Here is a 15,142-nt window from a genome sequence, read left to right as displayed (position 1 = left end):
AAAACATAGTAGGCACTATATAAATATTAGTTATTATTCATATTCTTATTAGCCATTTTTATCCTAAATTCTAGCTTTCTACCTTACTACAGATTGGGATAACTTGTAACCATGACTTATATTTAGATTTCATATACTTAAAATCTTTCCTGACCCAAAGTGCCTTTCAAGTCATTGCCTGATAAAAACAAACAAAGAAAAAAAAACACCTTCATTGAGGAATAGGAATGCTACTTTCATTTATAAAGAAACCCAATTACTTTCTTTTTTTTCCCCTGAGGCAATTGGGGTTAAGTGACTTGCCCAGGGTTACACAGCTAAAAAGTGTTAAGTGTCTGAGAGCAGATCCAAACTCAGGTTCTCCTGACTTCAGGGCTGGTGTTCTATGCACTGCACCACCTAGTTGCCCCCCAATTACTTTCTAATTATTAATAACATTGATTCTTTTTATTTTTGGTTGATTTTTATATATATGGTTCGCCAATGCTCCTGGAAGTCTCAGAGCAAATATGCAAAGTGGAATATCATGTCTATAATTATACACATATGCAATATATGTGTGTGGACACATCTATACACATGTTTGTGTGATGCGTATGGACATATGTGCACACACTCAGTTTTTATAGATTGTTGAGTGGCAGTCCCTAGAGAATGTGTTGTTGAAGGATGGTCCTAGAAGGGGATAGATTGTTGAAGGGCAGCAAGGGTAAGGAAGATATGCTGTGATAGAGATATGCTGAAGTGTATTCTCTAAGGACAAGGTTTATAGGATCTTGTTCTAGAAGAGATTTAAAGATATCATTGGACCAAAAGCCATCTTTTCATGAATGTGTAAACTAAGACCTAAAAAGGTGAGGCAAATGAGAGTGATCACAAAGGTCCTGGAATATGGAGCCAATTATTTGAACTCAAATACACAGCCTGTTACAGGCTCATCCTCCTAAGCTATCTCCTTAGTTTTGGGGGAGAGAAAAATTCTTGACACACTTGATTTGGGCTCTAAAACAATTATGGGGATTGATTCTAGACCTTTTGCTAGGCTCCTAATTATAGGGAGTGTGTTAAATACAGAAAATGGAATTCATACATATACCAGCATGCTAAGTAAGATACACCATGATTACATGGCAACCAGAGCAAAAGGTCACCATAAGCTTAATAATCAATCTGAAAAAGAACCTTCTGCTCCTTGAAAAATGTCCATGCTTCTCTGGCATTTAGTTACTGAATCTGAATATTATGTGAGTCAATGTGGCTTAGCAGATGGGATGAGGAGTCAGGCGGGACGCCTAGATTTAGCCCTGACTCTGCCATTCAACAACTAATTGTGGAACCCTGGCAAAGTCACTTAATTCAGCTGAGGGTCAGTTTCTTCACTGATAAAAAAAATAATACATTCCTGTGGGACATTAAGGGTTTAGAGGTATTTTTTTAACTCTTGGAAGCAGGTAGTGAAAATACTTTTATTATCTTATGACAGATTTGGAAAGTGAGACTTAAACTAAGGTCTCTCACCCGCAAATGCAGTATTCTTTTTCTTATATTTCAACTGGAAGAGGTTATACTAAATAAAAACACACGTGACTGGCATGTGCATGGGGCTTTAACATGTACAAAGAAAGTGCTTTACATACCTTATAAAGCATGTATTGGAACATCCTACTAATGCCATTTTTTATAAATATGAAAATTGAGACTGAAAGTTTAAGTGATTGGCCCATGGCCCCACAGATAGTAAGGGAACTCTATTATTCTTTTCAATTCTAAAATCCTATTTTAAAAGGCATAATGCTAATAGTATATTTATAGCATTTTAAAATTTACAGACTGTTTTAGAAATATCATCTCATTATGTATTCATAATAACCCTGGGAAGTAGGTACTATTATTCCCATTTTATAGATAAGGTAACGGAGGGCAAAAAAGATTAAATGATTTGTCAGATTTCAGAGTTCATAAGTATCTCAGGCAAGAGTCTAATTCAGATCCTATCAATTCCAATCCTCTAGCTATATTTCTTTCCTACTTAGAAGGAAAGGAATATTAAAATGAATAAAGAAAGAAAGAAAAATCAGCACCTGATGATCATCTCCTTATCTCTTTGCATCTGAATCCATTCATTTAAATTGGTCACATTGAAAGTTCTTAATAATACGCCTTTTTTTTTTTTGGGGGGGGGGAGTTTGTTTTTAAACAACCTGTCATTCCAGTTTCCTTTTATGTTCTTCCCTATCCTCCTTCTTTTGTTCTTGTGTAGTGTTTATTTGGGGAGATAGTGAGAAAAACTGGGTTTTGTACCAGGTAAAGATTAGAAGAGATAATCTCTAATATTCTGTCTGGTTCTAAGGATTCTGGGATTCTATGTAATTATAAGTAAGGAAGAAGGGACATAATCCCAATCTTGCTATCATAAATACAGGGGTTCTAAAAATATCTAAATTGTACATATCCTTTGACCCAATTATATCCTATATCCCAAAGAAATCAAAGAGGAAAGAGACTTTATGTACCAAAAAATATTTCTAGTAGCTTTTTGTTCCAGTAATAGTAAAGACCTTGTTGTGCCACAGTTCTTTTTCTCTATCTTGCCTCCGTTTCTCCAGCATTAAAAACCTAAAAACTAATTGGGGTATCTATCAATTGAACAATTGAACAAATTATTCCATATGAATATAATGGAATTCTACTGGTTTGTGAGTAATGACCAAAGGGATGGACAAACTTGGAAAAGCAAGAGAACAAATTCATAACATTTTGTAAAGATAAACAACTATGAGAGAGTTAAAATTCTGTTCAATACAATGGCAAACCATAATTCCACAGGACAACTTCCTGACAACTTCCTGACAAAGAGGTGAGGAACTTAGAACTACAGGGTAGAGATTTACATTTCTGGACATGCCCAATGACAGAATTTGTTTTGAATGATGATGCAGATTTATTACAAGTTTTAATTTTTTCTTGAAATGGTGACTAGAAGTTAGAGAAAACTGTTAATTTTTTAAATAAAAAATCTACAACTTTAGGGGGCCTGTAATAGAAATGTGAGACTCTTCTCTTTCAGAAAGTTCATTCAGAGAGTCTTAGGATCTCTACATAATCAACGATGCCACGCTAATAGTCTTTTGTTTTTGAGCATTGCTGTCAACCATGGTAATCCTGAGTACTTGGATCTTTGGTGTCTTGGTCTGTGTCTTTTGTTCTAGGCAGAACTGAGATGCTGAAGCCCCGAGTTATCAACAATAAGCCCAGTTACAAAACAAGCAAACAAAAATCTACTGACTTGACAAAATTTGCAACGGGCGCACCCACATTTACCAATTATGCAATACCCTGGGAACCTGAGGGCTATGAGGAAAAAAAAAAAAAAACAGCCTGGAGAATTACAAAGTGAGCTAAGATCTTAGTTATCGTCTTATTCAGTCTCTTCATTCTATATTAGTACTGAGACCCAGAACTGAGGTCATACAACTAGTGTGACCTCAGAGCCAAGATTTGTTTAGCAGAATCAGGAATGGACCACAAGTGTCCTGATTCCCAGACTCTTTCTGAGACAGCTTAATATCACTTCTAATTGGGGGTAGACAGTGCATTCTTTACTTAGAGACTTTCAAAAATCCCTGATTTGAAAACAAAACTGAATCTTAGGTAATGATCTAGGCTGCCCTCTAGCTCTAAATCCTACCATCTAATTTCTCTATTTCTTTTGGATCTCAAACAGGGTGCAGCATAGCAAATAATCAAACCATTTGTTTAGTCAGTATTTGTATTTTAGTTAGATGAACATTTATTATAATTTGCTGAATTGTAAGGTTTTTGAATGTAAGGGCAACCAAGAGGGGTCTTTCTATAGAATTATATTGGAAAGTATAAATGAAAGGGGGCATAATAAGAACTCTTCTCAACTACTAACTCAACACAGATCATAGAAAATTAGATCTGGAGTATTTCTACTGGGCTTATATCCCAAAGAGATCTTAAAAGAGGGAAAGGAACCCACATGTGCAAAAATGTTTGTGGCAGCCCTTTTTGTAGTGTCAAGAAACTGAAACTGAGTGGATGCCCATCAATTGGAGAATGACTGAATAAGTTATGGTATATGAATGTTATGGAATACTATTGTTCTATAAGAAATGACCAGAAGGATGATTTCAAAGAGGCTTGGAGAGACCTACATGAACTGATGCCAAGTGAAATGAGCTGAACTAGGAGATCATTATACACTGCAACAAGATTATAAGATGATCAATTCTGATGGACATGGACCTCTTCAATATTGAGATGATTCAAACCAGTTCCACTTTGTGAAGTGATGAAGAGAGTAATCTACACCCAGAGAGAGAACCATGGGAACAGAGTGTGGGACACAACATAGCATTCTCATTCTCTCTGTTGTTATTTGCTCACATTTTGTTTTCTTTCTCAGTTTTTCTTTTTGTTCCTTCTTGATTTGATTTTTTTGTACAAGATAATTATAAATATGTATACATATAATTGGATTTAACATGTATTTCAACATATTTAACATGTATTGGACTACCTGCCAGCTAGGGAAGGAGGTGGGGGGGAGGAAGGGGAAATTTGGAATAAAAGGTTATCCAAGGGTCAATGTTGGAAAAATTACCCATGCATATGATTTGTAAATAAAAAGCTTTAATTTTAAAAAGTGATATAAAAATTAAGGCAATTAATACTTTTTAGAAAGAAAAAGCCTTGGTTTATTCTTGTAGGTACTCTATTGATGCAAATTAAAACCTGTGATGTCTTCTCATCTCGAGAAAATTTCTGTCACCCACTCCAGTTTTGCTGTTAGCTAAATATAGACTTTTATTTACCACCAAGCTAGAATATTGTAATAGTATCCTAACAGGTCTTTCTAACTATCTCCCCCTCCTTAGTCAGTAAATGCACATATATTAAGTGCCTATGATATCCCAGGTACTGTGCTAAGCCCTAAGGAAACTGGAATGGCATAAATGGACTTTGTCGTTGAGAAACTTACATTCTAATAGGAAGATGACATGAAAAGAACTATGTACACACAAGATATACAGGACATATCTCAAAAGAAGGAGAGCAGTATTAAGGGGAAGAAGACTGGGAAAGGCTATGTGCAGAAGGTCAAATGAACTTGAAAGAGGCCAAGAGGCAGAGATTAGGAATAAGAGAGTTCCAAGCACAGGGGACAGCTAGTGCAAGGTCAGGAGGTGGGAAGTGATGTATGAAAAAAATGGTAAAATACATTGAGATAATGGTAGGTTACCCTTCTAATAAGATGTACTAATGCTGGGAAAATAGGGAAGGATCAGGATGTAAAAGGCTTTAAAAGCCAGAGGATTTGATATTTAATCTCAGAAGTAATAGAAAGCCAAGGGGTAAAAGAGATTTCAAATCCTCTTCAGGTGTGTCAGGAGGCATCTACCCTTTGGCCACAAGATTTTCCATCCTAATGGAGCACCCTTTTGCTCAAATCCCTCTTGGATCATGCTCAACCAGCAAAACTGCAGAGTACAAGTGTCTTTTTTTTTTTTCCCAAGAAGGGGGCACTTTATTTGTGAGGGAAAAAGCACTTAATGGAAATACCAAAATTCTACTTCTACTCTCATGGACTCCAAGTTTTCTCAAATATCTTCATTAACTAATATTTATACAGCTAATTTTGATTGCCATGATTCTCTAAGGCTTAGAGCTATATTCATCCATCCCAAGCATTATCCCAAGAGGATTCTTTTACCCTAGAATGAGGACCCTCTTATACACTCTCAGGTATTTTAGAGGATGACCCAAATAGACATTCTGGTTAGAATTTAACTTATAAATCCAAGCTCATTCTCTATTATTCAGGAAATCAGCTTTTGGTATTCCAGTCAGGTATTGCTATTTAATCATAATTTATTTACCAACCTATCTACTCTCATATGAATAGAAGCTAATAAGATATCATTCAACATAGGAGACATTATAAGGACACAGGGATGACACACACACACACACATCCCACTCACTCTTAAATGGGGTGTACCAGGTCTACAGTCAGTAAGACTCATCTTCATGTTCAAATCTGGCCTTGGATATTTATTAGCTGTTGATCTGGGCAAGTCACTTAGCCTTCTTTGCCTCCGTTTCCTCACCTGTCAAATGAGCTGAAGAAAGAAGTAATAAACCATCCCCAGTATCTTTGCCCCTAAAAAAAAAAAAACAAACCCCAAATGAGGTTATAAAGAGTCAGACATGACTGAAACGACTAAGGAACAAGAAGATACATATACATATGGCATAATAAACCATAGCTATCCATACACTATTGAACCCTAGATGAACTTTAGAGATCATCAAATTCAGTGCTGTCAAATTCAGAAACAGGACCATAAGCAGTATAAGGTTCCTTACAGGCTGTATATTGATATAGTTTTGAAATGTAATGTTATCTATATTTTTATTTATTTATTTCCTAATTACATTTTAATGTTCCTTTAGTAGCACACAAAAAACATTTCTTATCTAGTCCACCCCTTTTATTTTGAAGAGAAGAAAACTAAGACTCAGAGTTAGAAGGCTTTATTAGGTCCTCTGATTCTAGACCCATTTGTCTTCTTCCTTCTCCATCACAGGGATTTGAATAGGAAAGAAGAGAAAGATGAAAGAAACCATGCCAGTTCTTCTCTCACCCTTCTCTGCTACCTATTCACCACATATTTACATAAGGCAGGTCTCTATTATTAAGTTGAAGACTGCCTATATTTGAAATGACTGGACAAAAAGTGTTACTCTTTACTGCCATGGAAAAACTATATGCATATATAAAACCTTCCTCTACCATACATATTATATGTGTGTGTGCATGTGTGTGTGTATGTATAAAAACACATAAACATACCATATATAAATATGTATATACATATCTATATACATATTATGTACACATCTTTATAAACTTATTCCTATATATACACAAACACACATACATAATAATCCCTATTCTCAAGGTGCTTATATTTATAGTCTGTCTCTTTTTTCTATATAAGATGAGTATTATAGAGGCATATAAATACTTATCATTAATTTCCCTCTTCTGGTGTTAAGAACTAATGTTTCTTGCAAGCCATTTGACTTTTAACAAGTTTCCTGCTGCATCAGTCTAAATGGTGAAATAAAGCAAAGGCTGTGTGAAACTCTCTCTCGTTGCCTAATATTGTAGGGAAGACATGCTGCAACCTTCAGATCAGGAAACCAAAAAGAAACATGAAATGAACTTCTTAACCAAGTTAGAAACTACATACATACATACCCTTTAACTCAGAGAGACTGATGATATACTTCACAGATTTATGTATTCAGTCCAAGTTTTGTTCTGAGTTACAGTGTCCTATAACCAACCATCTTTTTGTCACCTTGAATGGGAGGTCCTGTTGGCATCTCAAACTCAACATGTCCAAAGCAGAACTTATGATCTTTCTCCCCAAACCATTTTCTCTTCTCAACTTCCAAGTTATTATTTAGGAATCCTCCATCTTTCTCAGTTACTCAAGCTCATTGTCAATCTCAACTTATTACTCTTATTCACCTAAAACATCAAATCCTCTGTGTCAAATCTGATTATTTCTACTTTCACACAATGTGTTTATGCAGATGTGTATGTGTGTATGTGTTATATGTGCATACACACATATGTATATATGCAGCAACTAGATGGTACAGTAGATAGAGAGTACCAAGCCTGGAGGTGGAAAGATCTGAATTCAAATCTGGTCTTTGACATTAACTAGCTGTATAATCCTGGATTCAACCTTTTAGTCTCAGTTTCTTCACATATGAAATGAACTAGAGAAGGAGATAGCAAACCATCCCATTATCTTTGCCAAGAAAATTTCAAATGTGGTCATAAATGACACATGATTGAACAATAAATATACATATGTATATGTATATAAATAAACAACATGCATGGTGGTGTAGATGACATACACGTGTTAATATATACATATGTATGCAACTATGTGTGTATATCTATATGTAATCTGCATCTGTGCATATATACATGTAAATAAATACACATCTATACATCTATATAGATAGACAGATTTTGCTCCTCTACTTTCTTGCTCCTCATACAGTTATAACTCTCATTCAGGTCCCCTTTACATCTCACTTAGACCACTATCATAGCCTTCTAACTGGTCTCCTTTGTCAAATCTCACCTCCACTTCAATCTATCCTCTCCATTTAACCATCGAGGGGATTTTTTAAAAACACAGTCGGACTACATCTGTACAACCTCTTGCTTAATAAGCTTCTACTATTCACTATTGTCTCCTGGATCAAATGGGAACTCTTCTATTTGATGCTTGCAACTCTTCATAAGCTTCATACGGTTCTTTCCTATTTTTTCCCAGTCTTCTTATACTTCCATCTCACTCAATCCATGATCTGGATATACTGGCCAATTTACAATTTCTTGGACAGGATAATCACTTGCTATCTCTGCATGTTTCTCCCCATCACTGGTAAGCTCTGCTTCCCAAACTCCTCACTTCTGCCTCTTAATTCCCTGGCTTCCTGCAAGACTCAGTTCCAATCCCATCCCTACAAAAGGCCTTACCCTTTTTAATTGCCTCCATCAATGAATCTTCTTATTTACATGCTGTCTTTCCCATTAAAATGTAAGCTCTTTGAGAACAGTGTCTGTTTTTGCCTTTGTATCCCAAAATTCAGCACAGGGGTTGGCACATAGTCAGCACTTAATAAATCTGACTATATCCCAGAGAGGGTTTTTTTTTTTTTAATGTTCTTTGATGTCATTTTATTTTGTTGTTTTCCAGTGATTTCCTCACTCCCAACAGCACCCTTTCTTGTAATAGATAACTACAGTCAAGCAAACATATTGGCATATTGGCCATATCTGAAAATGTAGTTTATACTTTCTCTGAGACAGGAGACTTAACCATTAGTCTTCAGAAGTTGTGACTAAATAGTGCATTGAACAAAATTCTGAAGTCTTTCATCATAATTTTCCTGTATTCTTCTGTGGTCATTATGTAAATTTTTCTCTAAAGGAAGTTACCAACATCAAGAAAAAACACATATACAAAAACATTCATGGTAAAGTTATTTATAGTAGCAAAAAGAAAACATGCCCAAGAATCAGGGAAAGGCAGAATAAATTAGTTGTCAATGTAACTTCATTGTAACAAAGGACAGGAGAACTGGTATGAAGTGATGAAGAGTAAAGAAAGCACAGTTCTGAAAACAATAGAAAGGCTAAAACAATGTAAAGAAGAAGTATCAAAATTCTGGTCAGAGGCAACAAAACTGATCAATTATAAGTCAAGTGCCATATCGCCAAAGTTAAAGTACACATTCCTTCTTTCTGCTAGTAACTTATAAACTGTTTTCTTAGAGAGAGATACTTTGTGAAGAGTTTGTGTTTTGTGAGGAAGTATCTGAAAATATTCAATAAACTTATATATGCATATTTTAAAATATACTTTACGTGGGAATCATTTGAGATCCCAATGTGTCCCTAATTCCAAAAAGTCACAAGTTCTTAGGGAACCAGCATATTTGCAACAGAAGTAGAACACAATAATCCTATAAATGGATAAACATCATAATAACAATTGTTAGTGTACTGTCAAATTTATAAAGCTCTTTAGATGTTAGTTCACTTGATTTTGGAAATATACAAAATTGAGAACTGGGTATGTTTAGCCTAGAGAAGATTTAAGAGTTTTATATATAATTTCTATCTCCAAGTAATTGCAGGAATGTCAGGGAGAAGGATTAGGCTCTTTTTTTTTTTTTTTTTTTGGCTAAAGCGGGGAAGAAATAGGAACAAAGAATGAAAATATTTCAGAATTTAAGCAATTTTCCTAACAATTAGGAAATGAAAATGGAGAGCTCTGGTAGATAGCGAGACTTCCCTTCATTTACTGTGTTTAAACAAAAAATTGCTGGGTATTTGATATAACGATGAGTTAGAATCGATTGCTTCAGAGATGGCTAGGTGCAGTGGAAAGATTGCTAAATTTAGAATCAGAAAACCTAAGTACAACCCAGAACTGACATTCACCAAGATCTTGACAGACCAAAACAATGGGCCCAAACTAAGATGATGAAGATGGATAAGAATAAAGGTAAATTATTGCCAAGAAGGTCCAAAAACCATCCTTAGCAATGCACAATGGGGTGTGGGAGTGCTGGAATGTGGATCAACCACAATTCAAAAGAAAAGATCCAAGAGTTTAAATGTCTATAAGTTCAATACAAGCCAGAAGGCTGATTAGGCTGGAGGGGTGGGGGGGGGGGGTTGGGGAGGAGAGAGAAAAGTTAGCATTATTAGAAATGGGATGTCTAGAGTGTATGTGGTAATAACACAGATTTGGGGGCAGATCAGATAATATCTGGATTATTGTTCTGAGATCTGCATGCTATAGTTTACTAAAAATGGTGATAATACTTGAGAGTATTAACAAGAAGGGGCAGGAAATCTTATCATACAAAGAATCAAAGAAATTGGAATTGGTTAGCCTATAGGGGAAATCTGATTTTTTTTCTCCCACTTTTTGCAGTGAGGGATGTCAGCTGAAAGAAGGATCAAACTTATTTGACTTGGACCCAGAAAGCCAAACTAAGATCAATGACAGAAGTTATAGAAATTTTAAGTGAATTAAAGAATCTTTTTTTTAAAAAAGTAATAATATTTTTTTTATTTTCAAAATATATGCAAAGATAATTTTCAGCATTAACCCTTGCAAAACCTTGTATTCCAAATTTTTTTACTTCCCTTCTCCTGATGCCTTTCTTGGTAGATGGTAAATAATCCAATATATTAAACATGTATAATTCTCCTATATATATTTCCACATTTATCATGCTGCACAAGAAAAATAAGATCAAAAAGGGAAAAAAATGAAGGGAAAAAAAGCAAGTAACCAACAACAAAAAAGGGTTATATGTTGTGATACATATTCAGTCCCTCTCTGGATGCAGATAGATCCATCACAAGTCTATAGGAAAGGATCTAAATCACCTCATTGTTGAAAAGAGTCATGCCCATCAGAATTGATCACCACATAATCTTGTTATTGATACAATGATCTCTTGGTTCTACTCAAAAAGGAAGGATTTCTAATAATGAGTGGTCCAAAAATGAAATATTCTGCCTTATTATTGGTCAACTCTCCACTACTGGAAGGGTCATGGCAAAAGCCAGGTGACAGTTTGATAGAGCTGTCACAGAAGAGATTTAGGAGCTGGAAGTTAATCTACCTGACCTTGCAGGTCCCTTTCAACTCAAACTATATGATTATGTCTTATTATTATAAGACATTTATTCAGCTCTGATAATTTTTGCCTTGATGATTTTTAAAGACAAAATATCAAATTGACAAGTTTCCCTTGGCAAATGAAGATTCATTATGCTTAGCTTAAATCCTTAGATAAGGACTAATTGAAAGTTCTAAATAAAGGTTCTTAATCTTTTTTTTTCTATCATAGATTCCCTTTGACAGTCTAATAAAGTCTAAGGATCTCTTCTCTGAATAATGTTTGTAAAATATATATAAAACAGGTATGATTACAAAAGAAATCAATTATATTGCAATAGAACTAACAAAACAGTTTTTCTAAAGTTAATGGACCCAAGGTTCAGAAATCCTGCATTAATGTGACATTTCAGTTTAAAATGCTGCCCCTTCCCAGATACATAAACCTAGAGCAGCTTCACAAGTGTTGCTCTCTTCATGCAGACTATAACTCTAACTTTGTACATAAAATTGCTGCTGCTAAATGATATTTAAAAACTCCTTGTCCCATGAAAGAAAAATGAATATAGTAACTTGTACCAATATTATGATCCCCCCAAACCTATGTTTCTCTCCTGCTACCAGTTACACTATTACAAAGACTTTATTCATCTTGGCATAGCAGGGACATGAAGATATCCTAAATGCAGGTTTTTGTTTATTTGTAGGAAAATCAAACAAAAGAATAAACTTGCTGTCTAATTTTCACAAGATTCATATTTATTTTAGGACATCTATAATGTACAAAACTAGTAGAAAATTGCAAAAAAAAAAAAAAAAAAAAAAAAAAAAACTACCATAAAATTATCCTCCATGGACATCAATTAATATGGATTGAAATACAATCACCCCAGAAAGTCTCTTGATGTCTCTACCTTAGTTCTATCATTCACAAAGTGTAACAAAAATTCACTTGTTTCACAGTTAGTGTAAAGATCAAATAATAAATGTATGTAAAATGTTTTGCAAACAAAGCGCTATACAAGTAAGCTATAATTATGATTATTATTATATAGCATGTAACCCTTTTTAAAGAACCACCTATTATCTGGGCCTATGATTCCCCAAATATAAAATATAGCAGTAACATTGAAAAGACTAATAAGTTTGGAAAACAAGAAATATGTGGGACTATTCTGTCCCCCAATGCTTCTATTTTGGGTTGGCTGCAATGAGGAAATTCATTTTGAATCATAGGATATTAAAGTTGGAGACAAAGAATCTTATGGATGCACACAATTGCTAATGTCTGTCCACCAAAATTATAAATTTCATATGTACTTGTTATGGGCATGTGGTGTTTCCCCCAATAGAATATCATCTTCTTCAGGAAGATCCAATAGTAGCCAATAGTATCCAATAGAACCCAATAGTAGCACTTAAAACAGTGTCAGACACATAGTAGGTGCTTAAAGTGAATATTTATTGATCATTTATCCCAATGCCCTTATTTTCTGAATTAGGAAATAAAGCCTAAATTCATAGGTTGTTATCCTAAGTCCAAGGCCAGGGTGTGTTTGTTTTGATTTTCCACTACAAAGCACTTTAAAAAAAAAAAAAGAAAAAGAAAGAATAGTTGATGTGGCACTGGCATTGGCAACACAGAACGCTGAATTTGAAATCAAGATGCCTAGGTTTGAATCTTGGCTTTGCTACTTATTCCTTACTCACTTGATCCTAATCAGTTCCTCTCCTCTTTTTCCTCTCTGTAAAATTAGGTTGGACTAAATGTCTCTTAAGTTTCTCTTATTTGGTTATATCAATAAGTACTTATCAGAAATGCAGCTCAAACCTATGCTTCTATTCTCAGAAAATGTGAAGAAAATATTTCTATTATTGGACTACAGATTTGTGAAGTTTCCCCTTTCCTAGTCTAGGCAGCTCTTTTTCATTGCCCACCTCTCCCAGCTCACTAAGGCTTTTTAAAAAAGGAGTTTCATCCTCCAGATGCAGCCTGCCAAGTTTCTTGCAAATTGTGCTTCTATTCCCAGATTTGAAGCAGGTGAACCATGTACCTGGGTAGGGCACGTGAGGCTTCTAATTTTAGAATGACTTCAGCTCAATTTCTTTGTCCCCAGACAAAGGAATGGGGAAGAGCCTGATGGTTCTAAAAAGCTTTTGTTGAGCAAGATGCCCAATAAACAGAGGACTTGCTGGCTGGCTGGATGACCCATATTCTTCTAATTTCCAAACAAGCACAAGCTCCAAAGAGGTTTTTCCTGATTTCTGTTCTCCTTTTATGAAACTCAAATGATTTACGCAGGTCCCACCACAGTTCTTGTTCCCATCTCCTCCACCACTACCAAGATAATTAAAAATCACAATGTCAATAGAGAATCAGTCATTTCTTTGATTCCCTTCAGTAGCTGCTTAAAAAAAAATTATGAGAAATTAATCAACCTTCCTAAAAGCTTCCCACATGTAGCTATATATCATTAGATTTTGCAGGGAGTTAAGAAGGGACAGTTGGCTACAAAGACCTCTGTCCAGAGCCCAGAGCATACCACTAGGCAGAGTGGAGTGTCATTTTCTAGGCCCCTGGACCACACCCCCCCTCAATCATTACACTTAGGCTTATTAAAATATGAGAACCAGCCCAGCCGCCTGTGAGCTATGTAATGTTCCTGAGGCTTAGACAAGCATCAGCCTAACACCTTTATAATCACAATGCATTCTGTCCCTCCCTAGCTACACAAAAACGTGCCTTTTAAGAGATAGGGAACAATACACAGTGAGGAGGGATCATTTGATGTTCTTGAGTACCACATCCCCTACTCCATTCTCCAGATGGTATTACCCTCCATATTAGTATGATAGATTTAGTCAAAGAACCCAGGCTCAAGCACCGATTATCACTTTCTACTCTAGGTACCTCAAACAAATGACTTAATTTTCTGGGGCTCAATTTCTTCATCTATAAAATAAGAGGGTGGAATTCAATGAGATGTAAGATTCCTTTCAGCCCTCTTGATAATCCCATGATCCTTAAAATGAAACAATCCCCATCCCAGCCCCCACTCCAAAATCCCCCTCACAACCAGAAGTGCCTTTATGTACTAAGCCCATGATCGTATTTTAAATTCTGCATCACTCTTTCATCTATCTTCATTATCCATCAGCACTTGGTTGAGAGAATCTGGAATTGGAAGCCATAGAAACCATGTGGCCCATACCCATCATGGGATGGCACAAGGAACCTAGGACCCAGAGCTAAGGCAAGGGAAGTTAGCAAGCATTCACCAAGCACCTCCTATACTATATGTAACTGCCTAAAGATGCACAATGAATTAGAGACAAAGCTGGGGTTAAACCTCAGGCTTGCTGACTGCCAAGGCAGTCACCCTGTTATGCTTTATTTCACCCTGTTATGTTTGTAGTAGCTAGCAAGTGTGACACTGTATGTCACTCAGTCTTGTTGCCTCCATTTCCTCAACTGTAAAATGAGTTGGAGAAGGCAATGACAAACCTGTCCAGTATCTCTGTCAAGAAAATCCCAAATGGTGTCATGAAGAGTCAAACACAACGGAAAATTATTAAATTGCAACAATCTAGCAAGTACTCAGTAAAAGTTTGCTGATGAAGATAATTCTAGGTGCACCTACTCCCTCTTAGTGGCATCTAAGCTGAATGATAGGCAGAAAGAATAGATGTCACCTTAAAAGGAAGATTGGAGGGAAAGGAAGGAATCTGAGAAATCATGAAAGTTTTTGAAAGTGGATTATAAGAAATGCCACCCTGGATGACAAAACTTAAAAAAGATGGCAGGGCCCTTGAAAGATACTTGGTTTTTAATCATTACCTAAAAAGAAATCTGCTTTACAGCATTTCTGACAAGT

The 15,142-nt window shown here is 35.6% G+C and overlaps 1 protein-coding gene across 1 annotated transcript in view; it reads right to left on the bottom strand.

Annotated features, from left to right (window-relative positions):
• Window positions 1-15,142, bottom strand: part of TGFA (transforming growth factor alpha) — a 122,425-nt gene that overhangs the window by 58,710 nt on the left and 48,573 nt on the right. The gene's annotated exons all lie outside the window — the stretch shown is intronic.

Source organism: Antechinus flavipes, chromosome 2 (assembly GCF_016432865.1).
Source record: "Antechinus flavipes isolate AdamAnt ecotype Samford, QLD, Australia chromosome 2, AdamAnt_v2, whole genome shotgun sequence".
NCBI lineage: Eukaryota > Metazoa > Chordata > Mammalia > Dasyuromorphia > Dasyuridae > Antechinus > Antechinus flavipes.
The sequence above is the reverse complement of the archived record's forward strand: the minus strand, read 5'-3'. Positions and strand labels throughout refer to the sequence as shown.